The following is a 20,545-nucleotide window of genomic DNA, read 5'->3' on the forward strand; positions in this document are numbered from 1 at the left end:
ACTGGAGACAATTCTAGATATCCGACCCATTGAGATACAGATTAATTGCGAGGCAGCTACTGCGGCTATGAGATTTAAGGGTTTGAGGATGGGAGTAGCTCCTACTATCGCGGTATAATGGAGGCGACGATAGGAAACCTGAAAGGAATGGAAGAGGTTTCCGATCAGATACCTGAGACGACACTTGAGGTCGAGTGCAAGGCAATACTGCCAGCGGCACAGTCTTGGATTGACGGAACCTTAGTATTGGCATCTGGTAGATCATGTTACAGGGATTGATCAAAGCTAGATTGGAGAGTGGGCTTGGGGTCTACGTTGAAAACCCATGAACTGAGATCTGTTTTAGACTGCCTGACCATAATACGGTCCTGCAGGCGGAGATCCGGGCGATCACGGAATGTGTGAAGTGTTGTGGTGCTAACGCGAGGACGTTGACAGGTCAGGGTAAGGGTAATAACAACCAGGACAGTAAGATCACGAACAGTCGTGAAGTGTAAGAAGGAGAGTAACGCCTTCTCTGAGTATGGGACGATCCGCATCGTTTGGGTGCCGGGCCATAGCAGAATAAGGGGGAGGACTGGCGATTCTAGTAATCAAGGTAAAGCTCGCATTTGTTGTCCGATTATTATAAAATTTTGCACAAGCCACCCTTTTGGTCCAAGGGCGAACGCTATTGATTTTAAAAAAATAGGTCCAGATTTAGATATAGCTCCCATATATATCTTTCATCCGATATGCCCTTTTAAAGCTGTAGAGGAACAATTTTGGTCCAATCTTTACAAAAAGTGGTATGCGTGGCTTTTTTTTGAAGTTTTAATAAATGTGCAAAATTTTATCAAAATCGGATCAGTTTTAGCTATAGCTCCCATATATATCTTTCATCCGATATAACCTTTTTAGGCTTTTGAAGCCACAATTTTGCTCCGATCTTTACAAAATATAGCGTGAGGTGTTTCTTCTGACGTCTTATTACGTGTGCAAAATTTCATCAAAATCGGGTCAGATTTAGATATAGCTCCCATATATATCTTTCATCCGATATGGACTATTAAGGCTGTAGAAGCCACAATTTTAGTCCAATCTTTACAAAAAGTGGTATGCATGGCTTTTTTTGAAGTTTTAATAAGTGTGTAAAATTTTATCAAAATCGGATCAGTTTTAGCTATAGCTCCCATATATATCTTTCATCCGATATGACCTTTTAAGGCTGTAGAGGAACAATTTTGGTTCGATCTTTACAAAAGTGGTATGAATTGCTTTTTTCAAAGTTTCAATAAATGTGCAAAATTTCATCAAAATCGGATCAGTTTTAGCTATAGCTCCCATATATATCTTTCATCCGATATAACCTTTTTAGGCTTTTGAAGCCACAATTTTGGTCCGATCTTTACAAAATATAGCGTGAGGTGTTTCGTCTGACATCTTATTACGTGTGCAAAATTTCATCAAAATCGGGTCAGATTTAGATATAGCACCCATATATATCTGTCTGTCATCTGATATGGACTTTTAAAGCTGTATATGCCACAATTTTGGACCCATCTTTACAAAATATAGCGTGAGGTGTTTCATCTGACGTCTTATTACGTGTGCAAAATTTCATCAAAATCGGGTCAGATTAAGATACAGCTCCCATATATATCTTTCATCCGATATGACCTTTTAAGGCTGTAGAAACCACAATTTTGGTCCGATCTTTACAAAATTTAGCGTGATTTGTGTGTCAAATTTTATCAAAATCGTTCCAGATCTATATGTAGGTAGACTTGGTCAAGTAGGGTATTATATAGTCGACTGCCCCCGACTTTAGCCTTTGCTTACTGGTTATGAATAATTTTGCCCAGAATTATTTTGAAGATGAGATTTGCACAGCAAATTGTATAGACCTATAATTTCCTAATTCATTTCTTCCTTCTTCTTCTCCATCTTCATTCCTTTCTCCCTTTCTTTCGAACTTTTATAAGTTTCTTTACTCTTCTCTTCTCAAGAAAAATCAACTCGCCAAAGTACATGAAGAGCAAGTGGGATTTTACAACTACAAAAGTTCTTCTTAATTTAGAGTGTTATTTAACACAAATGCCGGAAGTTATTGAGTCTTGTTGTGTACATCGTTTCACCAAGGATTCTCTATGCCCTCGCCAGCCTTGTATTTATTAGCCCGAGCAAAACAAAGTCTTTGAAAGAAACTGCAGTTGATGGTTCGATGAATTTATTACTTTTTGCTGCTGTTGAGGCCTTCATTTCTAATTGTAAGCCCAGACGAAGGCAGTTGCAATAATTCCAGTCTCAACTCTAAACAACATTAACTATGAGAATTTACAATACATGAGTGGCTCTCTAAAACAGAACTATTGAAAAGTTTAACTCTTCAGCTCTACCAGAAGTTTGGCTGAAGTAGATACGAGAAAGGACATTCATTGCAGTGAATGTCTTTGAGGAGAAGAGTGAGTGTGTGTTAAAGGTGAGTTATAGGTGGGTGAAGAAATTGACATGGAAATAGTTTCAGAGATTTTAAGGAGTAATAAAAATTAAAAAAAAAAATAAGTAAAAAGGCGTTAAGTTGGGCCGGGCCGAACTTTACAGACTATAAATGCGACTTTTATGAGCCCAAGTCCTTAAATCGAGGGATCGGTCTATATGGCAGCTATATCCAAATCTGGACCGATCTGGACCATATTGCAGAAAGATGTCGAGAGGCCTAACTTAACTCACTGTCCCAAATTTCGACGACATCGGACAATAAATGCGCCTTTAATGGGCCCAGAACCTTAAATCAAGAGATCGGTCTATATGGCAGCTATATCCAAATATGAATCGATTTGGGGCCAAATTGAAAAGGGATGTCGAGTGGCCTAACGCAACTTACTGTCCCGAATTTCAGCAAAATCGGATAATAAATGTGGCATTTATGAGACTAAGACCCTAAATCGGCGGATCGATCTATATGGGGGCTATTGTGGTCGCTATTTGTTGCAGAAACTGACACATCGGTGGTGACATTTAGTCATAAAGTCAGAGCTGAATTTTGCATTGATTGCCAACACGCTATTTATAGGCCGAATCTAATCTTCCAAAGCCTTCTAGGAGTGGTTGTCTTTGCGAATATCTTTTGGAAGTTGTATTAATGGCTTCGAAAGTTAGACAACGGCTCTTGCCGCTGTTCCGTGTACCCAGGTTCGAATCCCAGCCATTCGAATCTCCGATCATTGAGCTCGTCTCGAAAGGGAAACATAACGAAAATTTGTGAAATAAAATGATCTTGGTCCTACCTGTTGGGATAAAAATTCGGCAGAGCCCGGCCGGGATTCGAACCTGGCCTCACGGAGCAGCAGCGAGAGCCGTTGCCGTTATCTAGCGTTGGAATCCATTAATACAATTTCCAAAAGATGCACACAAATGATATGTGAATGCCAGGGAAGCTAAGTAGTCGTAAAGAAAAGAAGAAAATACATGCGGTGGAAAAGAACAGCTGGTGTGAAAGGTTTCAGACTTTTTTATAGTGTCGTGCTTACATCGTTGACACGTTTTCGCGGCATATGCGGTGTAAGTACGACAAATGTTAGAGGCCTCCTTGAAGCGTCCACACCTAATATGACCGATGAGTTATTCTAACCAAATTACGAAACGCTTTCCCTAGTGGTTGGTGTGTGTAGTGATTTCTGGCTTTCTTTTTCCATTGCAAAACTCTTCGATCATTGAGTCTATAACCTGATATAGCTCTCTTTGAAACCCATCTCACGATTTGACTTTTTGAGCCCTTATATGCTGCAATTTTTGTTCGATTTGGCTGAAATTTTGAATTTTTTGAAATTTTGTGTTCTGTAATGACTTTCAACAACTGTGACTGGTATGGTCCAAATCGGTCTATAACCTGATATAGCTCCCATATAAACCGATCTCCCGATTTGATTTCTTGAGTCCTTACAAGCTCCAATTTTTGTGCGATTTTGCTGAAATTTTGCATGTAGTGTTCTGTTATGACTTCTAACAACTGTGCCTGGTACGGTCCAAATCGGTCCCTTTAAAACCGATCTCAAGATTTGACTTTTTGAGTCCTTACAAGCACCAATTTTTGTCTGATTTTGCCAAAATTTTGCATGTAGTCTTCTGTTATGACTTCCAACAATTGTGCCTGGTTTGGTTCAAATCGGTCTATAGCCTAAAATAGCTCCCATATAAACCGTTCTCCCGATTTGATTTCTTGAGTCCATACAAGCACCAATTTTTGTCAGATTTTGCCGAAATTTTGCATGTAGTCTTCTGTTATGACTTCCAACAATTGTGCCTGGTTTGGTTCAAATCGGTCTATAACCTAAAATAGCTCCCATATAAACCGATCTTCCTGTTTGACTTCTTGTGCCCTTACAAGCCACAATTTTTTCCGATTTTACTGAAATTTTGCATGTGGTGTTCTATTAAGACTTCCAGCAACTGTGCCTTGTACGGTCCGAATCGGTCTATAACCTGATATAGCTCCCTTTAAAACCCATCTCACGATTTGAATTTTTGAGCCCTTACATGCCGCAATTTTTGTTTGATTTGGCTGAAATTTTGCATGTAGTGTTCTGTAATGACTTCCAACAACTGTGTCTGGTATGGTCCAAATCGGTCTATAACCTGATATAGCTCCCATATAAACCGATCTCCCGATTTGATTTCTTGAGTCGTTACAAGCTGCAATTTTTGTCCGATTTTGCTGAAATTTTGCATGTAGTGTTCTGTTACGATTTCCAACAACTGTGCCAAATACAGTCCAAATCAGTCTATAACCTGATATAGCTCCCATGTTAACCCGTCTCTCGATCATCCTTGGTCGGTTACTAAAAGCTTTAATTTTTGCTGGCTTGACAGAAATTTGGCATGTAGAATAAAATAATTTTTTGCTTGAAAGGCCTGTTAGACAGCCTTAGATTTTCCGATTAATGATTACAAGATTTCAAAACCTAATCAAGTATCAGAATATCAGTGATGTTGTATCATCTCATTTTACAGAAAAATGGTGCTTCGATAAAACCAATTTTTGTTTGGGAAATTCTAGCTGGGTCTCAAAGCTATATCACTTCCTTTCAATATCACCTCCTCATTTCCAATAATTCTTTATATTTTTCTGATTTTTTCTTTTGTTCTTTAAAATTTCCAAACATCCTTCGTTGCTTATAGGTACTTAAGAACAAAAAATTTAAATCATTTAAAATTTGTAAAAAAAAAAACAAAAAGATTCAACAGCATGGCATTGTCTCATCCATGGCATACACTGCGCCAAATTGTTTTTAGGGCTCGGCAAGCCCTTCTTTTTCATACATCAAAGTTTATATGAATGTCTATATGCTTGTCATACCTTTACACGAAAACAAAACGTTCTGTATTATCCATGACCCATAACTTTTACTCCAGTAATAGCTGATGGACACTTGAGAGAGCAACTGCAAATAAATAATAAAAAATAAAATTTATGAAAAAAAAAACCTCTTTAGCAGACAATCATCTGGTGCTGGTTTTTCATTAAAATCATTCGTTTACAATAATAACACAACATCACCATCAAGTTGATAGCGTTTGGTGTTCTTTTTTTTTATTTTGTTTTTTGCGCAGCATTCAATTCCCTGTCCTAGCCACCCAAATACGAGGACTAGCTATGAAGGTAGCCATAGATTTTTTTGTTCACCCCTTTGCTTTGGTCAATGGATGAGTAAAGGGGTTAACATGCAAAATACAACAACAACAACAACAACAACAACAAAAAACCATTAACTGAAAAAGTGTCCGAATATGGTGAAATTGAGCCTGAATAAATACACAAATTGGCATAAAAACAATAAAAGCCATGAGCCAGAGGCCAGAACCCAAGAGCAGCACTGAAGTCAACAGCAGAGCATTGATGATGATGACGACGAATGATGGGCCTGCCTGGCCCCGGCTGAACACTGAACGTTTACATATACACTTCGGGACAATTACGTGGCTAGCAATGGCCACCGGTGTGTTGTAATGGTCTAAAAAAGTCAAGTGGTCATTTGGTTTAATATATAAAAATATAAATACCCCCAAATACATGGAGAGAAATTTTTGGGGAGGAGATTTTGGCAAAATGCAGAAAACGATATAAAGAAAAAAAATTATTTAAAAACTTTATATACAATAAAATTGTAATAAAACAAAAAAGAAAAAAGAAAAATAACAAAACGTATAGAAAAGTTTAATATTTGAACCATATTTTCTACAAAAACAATTTATTTACAAAATCTCCAACAAAAATTAAAATTTGACAAAATATTTTACTGAAATAAATTTTAAGAAAAAAAAATTTGAAGAAAAAACATTTGGACAAAAACGAAAGAAAAACCTTTCTTACAAAATTTTATTAAAATCTAAAAAAGTTAACAGTTAATTTTTAATTAAAAAATTTGCAACGTTTTAAAAAAATTTTATAGAAATAAAATTTTTGGAAAAACTAACTTTTTTTTAACAAAATTTTTCATTAATATTAAATATGAAAAAAAAAATCTTAAGTAAAAATTTTGCAATATTTTCCACAGAAAAAAATTTTTGACAGCATTTCATAAATAAAAAAAATTTACAAGATTTTCCATAAAAAATTGACAAAATTTTCTATAAAAGTAACATTTCGACAAAATTTCTGTAGAATTAAATTTTAACTACTTTTTATGTACCCGCTAAGGGTAATGATCATGTCCCCATGCGGGGTCTTAAGGCTTGAACCTAGAATTAATGCATTCATTCAGGAGTCGAACTCTGTTTCGGTGCCTTTTTGCAAAATTTTTTTTATATAGATATTTAACATTATTTTCTTAAAAAATTTTGTTTGAAAAAATTTCCTGTACAAATTTCCTATAGAAAAAAAATTGAAAAAAATGCCTGCAAAATTTTATACAAAATTTTCTGTCAAACATTTTTTGCAAAACTTTCGACAAATTTTTTTGAGGAAAGAATTTTGACAAAATTTTCTATAGAAAGAAAATTTTCTATAGAAATTTTTATCAAAAATGGCCGAACCGATTACCTTGAAATTTTCACAGATTGTGTAGGTTGGTCTGAAAGGAAACATAGGTTATATAACTTTTTGACATCGGGAGGGGGTGGGGGGCGGACCCTCCCCCTTACCCCAAAAGTACTACCCAAAAATAAGAGTGGACCCACCGGGATAGTATGGGATTCAAATGGAAGGTATTCAAGAGTAGAGTACGATTTTCATATTAAAAGTAGGGTCCAAGTACCTGGGGGTCGCCCCAGCCCCAAAACCCCTTTAATTTAACAATCATCACAATATGGGACTCAAATGAAAGGTATTCGGAAATAGATTACAAATATGGTCAGGAAGAAGAAATATGCTTTATAATTTGTGGATATCGGAAGGGGGTGGACCCTTCCCGTTACCCCAAAAATACCACCCAAAATCACAAGTGGACCGATAAAGACAACATGGATATCTAATGAAAGGTATTAAAGAGTAGAATACGAATATGGTATTAAAAATTGGGTCCAGGTACCCAGAAAGTCGCCCTAACTCCAAAATTTCTGAAAACAGACAAATTGGTCTTCCATATCAATATGGGGCTTAGATGAAAGGTATTCGGGAGTAGATTACGAATCTGGCATACAAAATCAGATCGAAGTGAGGGGGGTCACCCCACCCCCCAAAAACTCCCCAAATGGGCATATGACCCATCATTACTATATGGGACTCGGTTTGTTTGTTTGTTCCGTAGAATCAAAAAAAGGAAACATAGGTTATATAATTTTTTTAGATATCGGATGGTGGCTGATCCTCCTTCTTACACCAAAAACGCCACCCAAATCCAAAAGAGGACTGATGGGCACAATATGGGTATCCAATGAATGGTATTGGAGACAAGAAAATGAAAATCATATAAAATTTTGGTTCCAAGTACCTAGCCGGCCGTCCCAATCCAAAAACCTCCAAAACAGACATATTGGACGCTCATGTCAATATGGAATTCAAATGAAAGGTATTCAGGAGTAGATTACGAATATGCCAAAAAATGAAGTCCAAGTAATGGGAGGTGTCCTTCACCCCCAAAAACCCCGCAAATGGGCATATTAGCCGATCATGGGTATATGGGACTCAAATGAAACCAATTTGGAAGTAGATTAAAAAAATTACATTAAAATTTTTGTTAAGGGTATTAAGGTTATTTGACCCTTCATGACAATATTGATCTCAAATTAAAGTAATTTGAGAGTAGAAAAGGATTTTTTTTGGGCCAAGTGTTTGTGGATAAGCCCCAAAGCACTTATTTCCCTAACATATCAATATGAGGCTCAAATGAAAAGTTTTTGGGAGTATAGAATGAATTTGAAATCTATTTTTAGTGCAAAGAGGCGGAATGCCAGACCCAGCCCAAAATGCCCTCCAATCCGTACATATTTATCAACCATGGCAATTTTGGACTTACATGAAAGGTATTTGGGAGTAGAGTACGAATTTGACATCGATATTTGAGCGGAATGTCTGAAGTACCATCCCATCTCCAAAAAGTATTGCCCATCAAATGGATATATAGACCAATCACAACAACATAGGGCAGAAATGAAGCAGGACACATTTCCCGACTACAATATAGGAGACCAATGGAACGTATAAGGGAGTAAAGCAAAAACTTGCCCATTAGTATTTCATAAAACTTTTCACATCTCAATGTGTCCTGTTCGATTCAAGCTTAAGGTCAGTGATAAAAGACCTTTTTTTTACATGACTTCTATGCATGGCATAGTACCCCACAAATGTCACCAACATGAGGAGGGGATAACCACGACTTAAAATTTTTCCAATGTTGTATTCAAGCGTTAAGCATCATTAGCGGACTTGCTTACATATGCGCTTCAATGAAAATAATTCGATATCCACATTCGGGGCGAAATGTCCCCATCTTAAAGCTTTACCAAGACAGGACTTATATATCGACGATTGCAATATAGGGCTTAAATAAAAGGTATAAGAGTGTAAAAGAAGGCGCTAGGCCCGGTTCGGCTAGTTTTCTATAGAAATAAAATGTTGACAAAAAGAAAACATTTTTTATACAAAAATATTATAACAACATTTTTATAAAATGGTTTATAAAAAGTTTTTGACAATATTTTCTTTAAAAACACGATTAAAAAAAAAATATTTCGCAATGAGTTTTGAAAAAATAATTTATAGAAAGAATTTTGGCAAAACTTTGCAAGGAATAAACATTTTTGACAAGATTTTTATAGAAATAAAATATTCTTTACTAATTTTTTGTTGAGTTTTCCATTGTCAACAATTTCCGTAGTAAAAAATAGATTTTGAAATTTCCTAAGAAATAAAGTTAGATAAAAAAAACTAAATTTTGGCAAAATCTTCAAAAAAAAAATAATTAAAAAAAATTAAAATAAATTTTCCAATTATTTTCTCCCAGTGCTAATTGAAATAACGCTATAAATGTACATATTTATTCGTTCAGTTGTTGTGCTTCCTCGTTTTTTCCTTTTTTTTGTTATTTGTAAACTTTTTCATCCATATAACTTCATATAAAAAACAAGGTTCATTTAAAATTGGTGGAAAAATCAACAAAAATAACAACATTATCATCCTCGGCGGCAGGCTATTTGTTCATCCATATTCGTAGTCGGTAGACTAGCCAACAGTTGAAACTGAATTGTTGGGAGAACAAAACAAAAAAAACAACTGAATACTTTGCCATTACTATTGTAAATTGGTGTTTTTATTATATGATTTTTATAAAAACAACATTTATTTAAAAATAGGTTTTCACACAAGCTCAACCTCAAAACCAATTCACAATATGAGACTTGAGGCAGTGAAATGCCAATGCGTTTGGCTTCGAGGCTTTGGGAATTTTTTGCATTGTTTATTTTGTTTTTCATTTATTAAAAAATGATTTTCTGCATGATTTGAGTGGATTATTACAAGTATTTGCCACAAGTGTTTTAAAATGAATTTTATTTTTTCTTCTTTTTTTCATAATTGACAAGGGCTTAATGTGATAATGCTGATGTATGTAATACAAAATTCAAGAGCAGACTGAGAACTGAGAAATATAAAAATATTCCAAATGGTGTATGTATTATTCAACTAATGGAAGATTTAAATTGAATTGAAATTATTCAATGGTTTTAAGAAAATAAGCAGAAAATTTATCAAATCCTTATGCCTGTAGATTTTTATTTCAATACAAAATTTTTTAAGACCGATCACAGTGAGAAGAGCAAAGGAATTTTGCAAAAGATGTTTGTGTTTGTTGCTATTAGCATCGTTGGATAAGTTGGGTTTGAATAAGGGAAGTTAGATTGGATTTGACTTCTATTGCGCTTATGAAAAAAGTCGACTTAAAGAGCCCTGTTCAAATTAAGATTTGTGCTTTACGTCTTACTCTAGTTGGAATAGTTGTAAAGCACCCATGGTACATTTGACATCTCCTTCTGATGATTTTTCTTGGTGGAAAAAGAAATCGCGATAAAGGAATCCAGTCAAATGCTTCTAGCAACAACACACTTTTTGTGTTGTGTTTACTTTAGAAAATTTAAAAATTTTGTCAAAATATTTTTCTATAGAAAATTTTGCCAAAATTTTGCTCCGATAGAAAAATATGCCCAAAATTTGTGTAAAAAATTCCACAAAATTCAAAAATTTAATTTTTGGCAATATTTTGTCATCAAAATGAGCTCCTATATACATATACCCCCTTCTTTTTGCCATTCACATCATTTCCCATTGTAAAATTTTAAATACTTTCGATGCAATTGTTCAATTGCTCTCATATTTCATGGTCCAACACCTCTTTTAATTGCACTTTTGTCCTTTTGTTGGAATTTGTAATTATGAAATCAATTTATCATATTTTTATGCGTTCCTGCTCATTAAATATTTCACCTCAACATAAGGCAATAAGGATGTGTGATATAGCTCTCATATTTTTTTATACATATAACTGCAGAGATACCCAGTCCATTATGTGATTTTGCCATCTGCTTTGCACTTAACAGTCATATAGCCATTCATAAATGGCATATTATATTCACAATCCATTGATTCTTGAAAATCAGCCAAATATAATTACTTCTTCACACCCCAACAATCTATAACCGTTGACAAAAGCTCACACTTAGTACGAACAGTAAGCATATGATAATCATCAACTGCAACACTTAATTAACAAATATACTGCATTATGCGATATGGATGATGTTAAAAGTGACTTAAATCCCGAACGGTAATAAAAATGTCTATTGCCTTTTGAAAGTATGTTGCCTTAATGGATCTTAGTTGCAATTGTGAACGTAAAAGCGAGGTGTATAAAAAACTCGGTAGGAAATACGAAATTAAGTAATGCCTCCTGAAAGTATGCAGTATCAAAGGAATTTTTTTACATGTATTAAATTACTCTTAAAAGTATGCAGTTTTAAAAAACTCATTAAAAACCCTTAATTTTCGATCAATATATCTTTTCTCGTTTACACCTTTTCCAAACTTTTCTAAAAGTATGTTGCATTAACGCATCGTAGTTACAATTGTTAACGTAAAATAATTCTGTATAATAAACTCATAAGCAAAACAAAATTATGTACTGCCTCCTGAAAGTATGCTGTATTAATGCAATTTAGTTGCATATATAAAATGACTCCAAAAAGTATGCAGTTTTAAAAACTCATTGAAAACGCTTAATTTGCGATCGATATATCCTTTTTCGCTTGCACCTATTCCAAACTTACTCTAAATCTTGTTCCATTTGTTTGAAAATTCGATTTTTCAATAAGAAAGAACACAGTTATTTTAAATCTGCAAAAATGTATTCTAAAATATCAATAACCCATGAAAGCATGCTACATTAAAAATAATTCTTAATGTTGTGAAAATTTTTTTCTTCATTTTGCCTTCTGAAAGTATGCTGTATTACGACAATTTAGTTACATGAATTATGTAACTCTTAAAAGTATGCTGTATTAAAAACTCATTAAAAATACTTTATTTTTCATCGATATATCCTTACTCGCTTACCCCTTTTCCAAATGTATACTAAATATTGTTCAAATTGAATTTATTTAAATATTCGATTTTCAATAAGAAAGAAGAAATCTCCAAAAAATTATTTTAAAATGTCATTAACCCTTGAAAGTATGCTACATTTATGATATTTCTTAATGTTGTGAAGAATTTTTTTCTTTATTTAATAAAAAAATTTAGTTTTTTTATTTCCCTGGTTATCCTATTTTTAAAATCACCTTCCAATTGCTTCCTCCTAAAAATATGCTGCATTTAAATGCATACTCCAGCTCCTTAACATATGCCAAAACGGAGGGTGTGTATGTGTGTACATTTGCACACGAATGACATAAACATTATTAACTTTGTCACTGTATAGAGGGATATACAGGAGTTTCGCATAGTAAGCCCATGCTTATGGAGTAGGGTTATCGATATGATGCTCTTACTCAATGACATAGACTGTCATGCAACACTTCCCATTATTATTGCACTTTTTCCCTTTTGACTGCAAACACACTCACTCCTCCCCTTCTGTGGGGGGAGGTGTGACATTTAACATGGATATCAACAGCAGCTATCATGGTCCCCGGCCCTGCATCATCATCGCCAGCAACGTCAGACAGTTGATTCATAATGATAATCGTTAGCGTAATTGTAATTGAAAAATCATTTGCAATGTGCATAATTATCTTGCACAGCAATAACAATAATCCCTCAATGCAATCCACTCCTTTTTTGTGCCAAAGCAAGGATTTTATTTCTTTCACACACACACACACTCACCCACACATAATGCAACTCTTTCTTTCTGGCAATGCATGGCCATGGATTAACTGCTTTGCCCTTTTGTATTTGGCCATCTCAGTTGGGGAGATAGATGAGGGGTATACATTTGAACCACCATGAGTTTTGATTTTATGCTTCTGAAAAAGGGGAGGTTTTGTTGTTGCAATTCGTGTTTTTATGTGGCACGAATTTACACTTTTGATTGTACATTTCAACGCCTGCTGATGATGACACATTTACAAAATGACAAACGGCAATAAATTTTAATTGAATTCTTACCTATGCCAAAAGGGGGGTTTATGCTTGAACAAGGGTTAAATTATTGAAAAAATGCGAAGAAAGTTTATAAGAAAATTAACAAATTTTGTTAGATTTCGCGAGAAAATTTTGTCAAGATTTCGCGCGAAAATTTTGTCAATTTTTTATTGTAAAAATTTTGTGTTTCTTTTTTTTATTGGAAAATGAAAATTTATATGAAACTTCACAAATTTCGTCAAGATTTCGCGAGAAAATTTTGCCAAGATTTCGCGTGAAAATTTTGTTATTTTTTTTTTTGAAAAATTTTGTCAGTTTTTTTTCTAAATATGGAACTTTTTTTCAAAATCTTGTCCAAATTTTATTTTAACAGAACATTTTCTTTATATGTAAAATTAACACAAATTTGTTAATTGAAATTTTTGTCAAAATTTTATTTCAGAAAATTATTTTCGTAAAATTCTAGTTTTTAGAAGGTAAGGTTAAGTGCGATTGAACAGATGGTACGGATATTAATCCACCCCATGCTCCTATGTGGTAATCGGCTTGTTTTGTGCTCTTAATAATATATATAAGAAATCTAACAAAATCCCTTTTTATTTTCCATATCACTCCCTATGTTGGTTCATGTCTGATATTTTGTCCCCACCTAAGTGCCTGTGTCTGTCAGCCGCGAAAGCCGGGCAATGACACAGGAAATGTTCCAACGTCTCATTATCCTCCCTACATGCCCTACACATGCTATCACTTGCCGCAGCGATTTTGCATTAGTGAGCTCGTAGTCCTCGGAGACCACCATAGCGCACAATGGCTGGGTTCGAATCCTCACGAGAACTAGAAAAAATTTTCAGCGGTGGTTATTTTCTTCTACTGCTGGAGACATTTGTGAGGCACCATGACACGTAAAAACTTCTCCCCAAAGAGGTATCGCACTGCGGCACGCCGCTCAGACTCGGCTATAAAAAGGAGGCCCCTCGTCATTGAGCTTGAATTTAAATTGGACAGTACTTAGTGATTTGTGAGATATTTGTCACTGTTCCTTAAAGGAATGTTCATAGACAAATTTGCATTTTCAATATAGCATACCTTAAGGGCTGGTATTCACATACCCACAGTTGTAATGTATATTTTTTGGCTACTTTATTTTTTTTTTTTAATTTTACTACAGAGCACACAATTTTTAAATATTTTTAGCAAAAAGTATGTCCCACCCAAGATTTTCTCCTTCTAGAAAATTTTTTACATATTTCATTTCTCTAAAAAAATTTCAAAAATTTTAAAAAAATTTGGCAAAATTTAGTTTTTTTTTAAATAAAATTTGCCAAATTTTTTTTAGAAATACTTGTCAATTTTTTTTTGATTGTTTTTAAAAAATTCTTATAGTAAATTGTATCAAAATAATGTTTTGCGGAAAATTCTTAACAATTTTATTAAAAACAAAATTTATTATTTAAAAAAATGTAACCTTTTTTTTGTAAAATATAGAAAAAGTGTTACTATAATAGAAAATTTAATCAAAATTTTCTTTTTGTAAAAAATCAAACTTTTATTCTTACAGAATGTTGAAAAAAGAAAACTATGGAAATATTTCGTACAAATTAATTTCTGTTATAAGTGTGACAAAATTTTATTTCCATAGAAAATTTTGTTAACATTATTTTCTTTAGCAAATGTCAAAATTTTATTTCCATAGAAAAATTTGTATAACCTTAAGTTTTTCTAATTTTTTTTTCGAAATTAGGCCAAAATTTTCCTGCTTATTAAAAATGTCACAAAAATTTTATGTTCATACAGAAGTTTTATTGCATTTTATTTTTATACAAGTTTCAGACAAACTTTTCCTTGGATTTTCAAACATTTTGTCAAGATAAAATTTCTAAAGAATTTTTTGTTTGAAATCGTATTTTCCGTAGTCTGCCCAAAGAATATTAAAAAAATTATTTTAATTTCACACAAATTTTTTTAAAATTTATACAAATATTTTTTAAAATTTATATTAAATAGAAAATTTTTTTCAAAAATTCTATGAAATATCTTGTAAAAATTTTGGTTTTACAAAATTTGTCAAAATTTTTGTTTAAGAAAATGTTGTCAAAATTCTAATTCTGTAGAGAATTTTCTTAAATAACGACTTTCACAAAATGTCTAACATATACTATTGCATACCTCAAGGGTGGTATTTTACATACCCACAATTTTAAAGTATACTTGTCGGCTAATCAAGTTTTTGTTTAATTTTACAACAGAATATAGTAAATATTTCGTCGAGATTTTATTTCTCTAGAAAATTTGTCAAAGTTTTATTTGAATAAAAATGTTGTCACAGTTTTTTTTTAAGTTTTTACTTGTATGAAAATAGTTTCAAAATCAATTTTCAAAATCTTGTTACCATTTTAGAAAATTTATAAAATGTTTTCCTATAGAAAATATTGCAAAATTTTTTTTCTATAGAAATTTTTTTTCGTAAAAATTTTTTGTAAGACTTGTATTTATATAGAAAGTTTTGTCAAATCCAATTCCGTAAAGTATGTTCCTAAAATACTGATTTTTAATATATAACTACAAAATAATAGTGCATCTGCTGCCTCTTACAAACCCAACATTTTAAAGCATACTTTTTGGCTGTATAAGTTTTTGTTTAATTTTACAACAGAATACAGAAGTTTTAAAAATTCCCGGCAACAGGCTTTCTCATTCAACAAAAAATTTTCCAAAATTTTAAATCTCTAGTGTTTTTTTTTTAATTTTAGTTTTCTAAATATTTTTCCATAATTTTTGTTTTAGAAAAAAATTTTTTAAATATTTTCTACGAAATTTTTACATCAATAGGAAATTGTTTTTGTTTTTCTTCAATATTTTATTTCTATACATGTTTTTTTTGTCGCCAACATTAGGAGGGGTTAACACCGCTGACAAATGTTTTCTGATGTTCTCGCCAGGATTCGAACCCAGACGTTCAGCGTCATAGACGGACATGCTAATATTTGCGTTACGGTGGCCTCCATATGAAAATTAAAGTTTTTAGGAACTTTTGTTAAAAGTAAAATTCTGTGCAGAATTTTGTTAAATTTTCGCTTTTCACAAAATATAGTAAAAATAATATAGCATACTTTAAGGCTGTTATTTAAATATAACATACCTAAAATTTCAATACTTTAGCATTCTTTAAGACTATTATGTATTTTTTTTATTTTATTACAAAATGTTTAATTTTAAATAATTCCAGCAAAAGATATTTCCTTACCATGATTTATAATTCATTAATTAAATTAAAAATAGTATAGCATACCTTAGGGCTGATATTTAAGTATAACATACTTAAATTTCAAGGCATACTTCTAGATTATTATATTTTTGTTTTTTTATTTGATTACAAAATGTCTAATTTTAAATATTTGTAGCAAAAGGCACTTCCCTCCCATGATTTCTAATTAATTATTCTAAGTTTTTTTCGAATTTGTTATATCCTCATTTGATAAATGACTTTTAATGGAAATACACGATTTTAAGCTTATCAAACCTCAAGTAATAAATATCAATTTTATACAGGACATCTATGACTACACAGGCATTAAATGAAATTTAATATTTGTTTGCAGCCCAACAAACAGCTCAAGAAAAAAAAAACTGTAGCATTTTGGGGGTTTTAATTATCAAATGCGTTAATGATAATTTTTTATATTTTTTTTTTGAAGAATGACAATTTTCGTTTTTATTTATGGGCAAACTTCCGGCGTTTTGCCCTGTTGTTGGTTTAGAATATTGCCACAAGTTAGTAATTTACCCAAGGCCCAAACAAAGTCTATAATTATTATTGGGACAGTGCTGGTAAAAAGTGAAATTTGAAATAATTAAAAAAAATATTCGGCGGGGAGTTGGTGAATGAAATCCCAAGTCAACATACATTTTATAAAGGCTATAAATCTTTAAACGATACACTCGAGTGCTACTTCCCCAACTGCCAACGGCAGCATTAAAAGGGAATTTAAGTGTAAATAATTTTGAAAACATTTTTCAATTACAAACAAATATTTGCTCTGTATGCCATTACCACAGAACTCATACTTGTACACCATGCAAGCATTCAGGCAATCCCTTCGATGCCTGGCTACAATAGTCACCCACCCTCCGTTGCTTCGTCTTCAAGGATTTTGTTAGGTGTTTTTTGTTTGTTGCTTAGGCGGCTACATTTTCAAAGATATTTTACATATTTGAAGCCTTTTTTTTTACTTTAGCCTTTGTAACTAAGATGTTCCCGGGGCCTGTTCTACTGAGTCCTCCTACGTGTTGTCTTATTTTTTTCAATTTTTTTTCTTCTTCCTTTCTACATGAGATGGAAATTAAAAGTATATCTTGAATTATTGTTAATGATGATTAAAAAAATGTCGTCGTCACCTTTATGGGTTTTTTTGTTCAATGTTCTTGCTGTTGTCGTGTGTTAAAAATCTCCATAACGCAACGCCTTGCTTAAGGCTTTAGCCTTCCACCCTCAAACCACGATTAACCTCCAGAGTATTTGTGAGAACATTCTATAGATCTACTCTACTCCTCCTTGCCTCCCAACCCTCACTCTGGTACTTGGGTTTGATGCACAAGTATGAACATCTTACAAATGTTTTTTGTTGTTGTTACATAACGACCCCACCTTTAGCCCCTTATCCTGTGAGCCTTCTTCGAAGGCATATAAAGTATATGTTTTTACATATATCCTTGCTTGATGTCATATATATAGATATGTTGTCCCCGTCTGCATGCCTTCATATATCCTTATCCATGTTTGAGATAATGTAACCATGTTAAAGATGGCAAGTAATTTTTTCTAATAACAAAAATTGTTTTTAACATCTTTATGTGATCTTAGAAAAATAATTTATATTATTTTGGCATTTAGGGAATTTCTTTCTTTTTTCTACCCAACAGCAGCAGGGGTAGGAGGAGAGAAAAATGTTTAGAACAAAATGTTGAACATGATATGTGAAGGTATGTGCATAGATATGTCTGCCCACATACTAAAAAACGTTCGTTTTAATCGAATCTAGGAAGGAAAGACGCAAACGATTCGAAAAAATAAATAAATAAAATTGTTTTTGATTTCTAAGGATTTCAAAGCATATTTTCAGGCTTGGCAAAATAGTTTAACAATTTTAATAGGCTTTTCAGTGCTATTAGAAACTATTCGCTTAAAAATTCGAAATATCATAACCATTTTGCTTTTTATTTAAATTGAAATAAACGTAAGCTACCAAAAAAGGGTTAGGGTTCATAAAGTGTTGCATATTTATAGGAGTCTTACTCAATAATCGTGTATCAAGGACTTTTCCATTTCTTTAATGCGATTAGGAATACTATATACTCCAAAATATTTATTCCAATTGAGTGTTGCAAATTTAAGGGGCTTAACATATTGAATACGTTATGGAGATAAATTTTTTTATTTCAAAGTATGATTGAGCTTCTTAATAAAAAAACAATTAAAAGCATTAACTTCGGCTGGGGATAGCCACCACCTCAGATATATATAATAACCACATTTCTCAAAAATCCAGCGAAAACCGCACCATTTATGAACCGAGAGCAGATACACAGAAATATGGTCTGATCTCGGTATAAATATCCAATTATGAGCCGATCGAAACAATACTCAGTACGGATGTCGAGGACCTAAGATCTAGATATCAGCGGCCAAATCCAAATATATTCCGATTTTGACCAAACGCGGTACTGATGAGATCTGAACGTTACTCGCTGTTGCAAGTTTCAGCGAAATCGGGCAATAAATGCGACTTTTATAGGCATAAGACCTTAAGTAAGCAGATCGGTCCATTTGGGGACATTATCAAGACATAGTCTGATATAGCTTATCTTCCAACTTCACCTATCTATGGAAAAAAAATGTGTGCAATGTTGCAGATCTTCAATATCAAAGACTCTACGTGATTTCAATCGACTGACGAAGGACATGTTTAGACTGTCTTAAATTTTTGCGACGCCCAAGAATGCATATCAATGTACTTTTAGGGTCGGAAATGAATATTTCTATGTGTTGCAAATGGAGTAACTAAATTAATTTAGCCTCTTTCTTTGGTGGTGGGTATAACAAAGTGTACCCAAAGTGTTGCATATTTGAAAGGGCTCCACATATTGCAAACATTAGGGGTTTTTTATTTTACCTAAAATAATGGTTTATTGATTTTGGGCTGACACTACTTTAAACAGCTCACGCACGTTTCATGTTGTGTTTCACTGTCAAACATCTACAGTTTTGTCTATAATTTTACCATGAATCGTCTTACAAACGAACAACGCTTGTAAATTATTGAATTTCATTATCAAAACGCATGCTCTGTTAAGAAAGTTCATCGCGCGCTTCTTCAATTGAGCGACGAAGCTAATTTGTGGCCCAATAGGTGCGTAAATAAGCAGAATTGCCGATTTTGGAGTGCAAATTAGCTAGAAGCATTGCAAGAGCTACCAATGCATTGAGAAAATGTAACAGTTTGGTGTGGTGTATGGGCTGGTGGCATCATTGGACCATACTTCTTCAAAGATAATGGGAATCGTAACACAACTGTAAATGGTGAGCGTTATCGTGAGATGATATCCAACTTTTGTCCAAAATGCAAAAGCTTGACTTGCATGACATGTGGTTTCAACAAGGCTGTGCCACATGCCACACAGTACGCGTATCAATCACTTATTGAGAGGCGAGTTCGATGAACATTTTATTTCACGTTCGGGACCGATCGATTCACCGCCTAGATCGTGCGATTTAACGCCTTTAGACTATTTTTTATGGGGCTACGTTATAGCTCATGTCTATACAGACAAGCCCGCTTCAATTGACGCCTTGGAAGACGATATTGAAGCATTTATTCGTGAGGTTCCGGCCGAAATGTTGGAAAGAGTAAGAAAAAATTGAACTAAGCGGATGAGCCATTTGAGACGCAGTCACGGTCAACATTTGCATGAAATAATCTTCAAACATTAAATTATATGGACCGTACTATCGCACTATTCAAATAAAGATTTAATGAATTTTTCTGAATATGTTTTTTTTTTTGAAAAACTTTCCTATAGCTCTTAAAAATTACCCTTTACTTTTTAGAGTATATTGCAACTTTAATAAACTTTCAAAGCGCCGATGCAAGTGTTTTCTTTTTGGCCTCTTCTCTCATAATCTGTGCCTTTTCTTGTTATTTTTCGTTATGTTCCTCCTTAATTATGGAGCATTCCCTTCAAAGTCTACATAAGGCCTCAAGTGCTTTTGAGCGACCTGTAATCCTGCATGGTGTTGTGGCTTGTTGAATGGGAATTTTTAAAATGTCACCAACTGTTATAATTTCGGACTATTGGAGCTCAAACTGAAAGTAGTTTTGACAAGTAGATTAAACGAATGTTTTTTTTAACTGTTGTTTATTTGAACCACCATAGGTGATAACCAAGGAATAGGTGGGCTCCTTTTCAAACCAAGAAATTTTCTTATGACGCTGAAGT

General features: G+C 33.3%; 1 protein-coding gene across 1 annotated transcript in view; it reads right to left on the reverse strand.

Annotated features, from left to right (window-relative positions):
* Positions 1–20,545, reverse strand: part of LOC106090557 (nuclear pore complex protein Nup88) — a 188,910-nt gene that overhangs the window by 129,689 nt on the left and 38,676 nt on the right. Inside the window, exon 2 of the mRNA XM_059366385.1 lies at positions 5,339–5,423. The gene's annotated coding sequence lies outside the window, so the exon portion shown is untranslated. The remainder of the gene's footprint in view (positions 1–5,338; positions 5,424–20,545) is intronic.

This window comes from Stomoxys calcitrans, chromosome 4, assembly GCF_963082655.1.
Source record: "Stomoxys calcitrans chromosome 4, idStoCalc2.1, whole genome shotgun sequence".
NCBI lineage: Eukaryota > Metazoa > Arthropoda > Insecta > Diptera > Muscidae > Stomoxys > Stomoxys calcitrans.